At 49.7% G+C, this 3,297-nt stretch overlaps 1 protein-coding gene across 2 annotated transcripts in view; it reads left to right on the top strand.

Moving 5' to 3' along the window:
* Positions 1-3,272: 3,272 nt before the first annotated feature.
* sncga (synuclein, gamma a) overlaps positions 3,273-3,297 on the top strand; it is a 10,059-nt gene continuing 10,034 nt past the window's right edge. For both annotated transcript variants that reach the window (XM_084709076.1, XM_084709077.1), the window contains exon 1: positions 3,273-3,297. This exon is cut by the window's right edge and continues 270 nt beyond it. The gene's annotated coding sequence lies outside the window, so the exon portion shown is untranslated.

Raw genomic sequence — 3,297 nt, forward strand, 5'->3', positions numbered from 1 at the left:
CAGACTGCCATTGATCTAAAGTTTATATAAGGTTGAACATGTGTGATAGTAGCTATCACTCTTACGAACGGTCTGTGTAGATGGCACCTCCTTCGTTAATGACTGATCACAAAGTACTTTGGTTAATCATATGAAATTGTATAGTCTTAATAAATTGTATTGAAACTGCCATCTTCGACTATGTTCAATCTACACAGTCCAGCAAGAATTTTCTACCACAGTAACCTCACACACCAACAGCCCCAAACCCCAGCTGTTGGGTGCTGTGGAATTGTTGCCACAGCACTCTGTTTTAACTGATACACGAGGAACAGAAAATTCAATTTCGAGTACACCTGCTACCAGGCTCCCGGTGTGTCTATCAAAGTAACAATGATTTGAACAGGCATTTTTAACGGTGGACTCATCTCAAACTGTTAAATGGCCAAAAGTCACTGTTCTTCAGACTCAGTCAAATGATTCCCTGTATTTGCTCCGCGGTCCTCAGAACAATATTTCCGAAATATAGAAATTATATTTTTGACTTTTATAGCAATGTTTCAAACAGCCATCACATGGGTCACGTGCTTTGGCCTCGTATGAAAGGAATTTAAAAGTGTGTGCTCTCTAAGTGTGTGTGTGTGTGTGTGTGTGGTGTGTGAGTGTGTCTGTGTGCGTGTGTGTGTGTGTGTGGTGTGTGAGTGTGTCTGTGTGCTTGTGTGTGTGGTGTGTGAGTGTGTGTGTGTGTGTGGTGTGTGTGGTGTGTGTGGTGTGTGTGTGTGTGTGTGTGTGTGTGTGTGTGTGTGTGTGTGTGTGTGTGTGTGGTGTGTGAGTGTGTCTGTGTGCGTGTGTGTGTGTGTGTGTGTGTGGTGTGTGCGTGTGTGTGTGTGGTGTGTGTGTGTGTGTGTGTGTGTGTGTGTGTGTGTGGTGTGTGTGTGTGTGTGTGTGTGTGTGTGGTGTGTGTGGTGTGTGTGTGTGTGTGTGTGTGTGTGTGTGGTGTGTGAGTGCCGCAGGGCTGGGCAGTGAGTAGAGATATTTCACAAGGAGACATGAGAGCCTCCTGATCTGTATTGACCACTGCTGCTGATCGAGTAAGGCTGCTGATAGGGTATCTGCTACCATGGCGACCCATAGGAGCCTGTGTCAGCATACATTCTCTCGTTGTTTCGACAAATGAGCTTTGTCTAAAAATAGCCCTGCGCTGGCCATTAGCCAATCAGAGATGAGAGGGAGGCTGCAGGAAGGGAGGCGGTGAAGGAGTTTGTGGGGTATATTGGTGTTGTGGGCCGTCTGGAAGTGGGGATTTGCTGAGTCACACTATTCTGTGGCCAGCCAGGACAGGAGGGAAGATGGCTGGAGACTTGAGTCTGGGCGGGGCGGGGCTGGGCTGGCCACCTCTGGCCAGCAGTCTGGATCATGTGGGGTGATTCATCAGATTTGTTCACAGCTCTGGGTTTGGGACTCCCACAGAGCCAAGCTTATTTGCAAGGTGAAAGCCGATTGGCGCGATGTGATCTTATTTTTAGTCCCAATTCGCATTGGATCCCATGACAATCAACCGAGAGACGGTCGTAAACATCGGGGGCGGGGGGAAGGAGGGGGGGGGGGGGCACTTGGTGTCAATCCATTTCGACCGAGATTCCAAATTCCAGCCTTTCAACATTTTATTGTATTGCATTATCAGGGATCAAATTGCTGCAACAAGCCTGGTTGCACACATGGAGGCTGTTAACTGTTCTGAGCACTTGATGAGGTCATTTGGTTCCTGCCTGTGTCTGTAGGAGCCGTTCACTCCCTGTGTCTGTAGGAGCCGTTCACTCCCTGTGTCTGTAGGAGCCGTTCACTCCCTGTGTCTGTAGGAGCCGTTCACTCCCTGTGTCTGTAGGAGCCGTTCACTCCCTGTGTCTGTAGGAGCCGTTCACTCCCTGTGTCTGTAGGAGCCGTTCACTCCCCCTGAGAACAGGGCATCTGCAGCCCAGAGGACCCGCACCGCCTGGGACTGAACACGTTTACATCTAGCCCTCTTTTCATCTCTCCCTTTTTTATAAGTCTCTCTCTCTCTCTCACTCTCCATGTTTCTTTCTCTTTAGATTCCTTTGTATTTCTATCTCCCCTTCTATGGCTCCCCCTCTGTCTCTTTTTATTTCTCTCTTTCTCTGTCCTTTCCATCTCTCGCTCTAGGCTTCAGTAGTCACCCAGCACCATTTACGTCAGGACATAACTTCATCGCCTCTCGTGTGTTATATTACGGCACAGGGAGAGAAGCTACAGTCCATTACCATCTGGATTGAGGTAAAACCTCGATCGTACACCCTCACCAGCCATAACGTGGAACATTTTTTCGGGAACGCAGAGTAAAAGCCAAGCTGTTTGACACGCGGCCCTGTGCATCCTGCATCTCGATGAGGTTGCCGGCGTTCCAGTTCAAAGAGGGGCGCCTCTCGTATTCACTTTGATGATCTGACTTTGCGAAGCATCGCTGCTCTGTGTTTGGGCTGGGTATCATCCGTGGAGGGCTCTGGCAATCATATGAAACTCACTTTACCAGGGTCTAATTATAGCCCTGGGCTTCGTGATCCATTTTGCCCGAGCCATCTCTGCCAATGAGATCAACGACATCCTGCTAGATCACAGACGCCAACTCAAATTGTATTCATCTCCCGTCGGTTTCCGTATAATGAGGGATAGAGTCAGGATCTGGATTTGGGTTTGGGGAGACCTGTGTGCAGGCAACCAATAGGGAGAAGTACAGCATCTGGATGTATGGATCACACTCAGTCCTGCAGCGTAGAAATACAATTTAGAAAGTGTCGTTTCAGAGGTGACGGGCAGATGCTCTGAGTCGTAAATAATTCACGGAGATGTGAGTGTCTTTTGTGTAACAGGGTAGAGAAGCAGACGAATTGTAGCAGCCAGACTGGAAGAGACCCGAGGAGCTGGTGGAATCCATCCCTGCATTCTTTTCCCTCACCCACTTGCTCCCTTCCATCTCTCTTCCCCTCTCTCTCCTTCTCTCTGTCCATTTGGTTCGCTCCACTGCTCGTCTTGTTAACGGTGTCCCAATCTGCCTGAGCACACATCACCCGCCCAGCCCCCCCCCCCGCTCTCTCTCTCTCTCTCTCTCTCTCTCTCTCTCTCTCTCTCTCTCTCTCTCTCTCTCTCTCTCTCTCTCTCTCTCTCTCTCTCTCTCTCTCTCTCTCTCTCTCTCTCTCTCTCTCTCTCTCTCTCTCTCTCTCACTCACTCACTCACCCCATCTCTCATAAGAGCGGTGCACACTCGCCACACGCGCACCGCCCAGAGACAGACACGCGCGCTCG

This window comes from Hypomesus nipponensis, chromosome 11 (assembly GCF_054491055.1).
Source record: "Hypomesus nipponensis isolate SF chromosome 11, ASM5449105v1, whole genome shotgun sequence".
NCBI classification, from domain to species: domain Eukaryota; kingdom Metazoa; phylum Chordata; class Actinopteri; order Osmeriformes; family Osmeridae; genus Hypomesus; species Hypomesus nipponensis.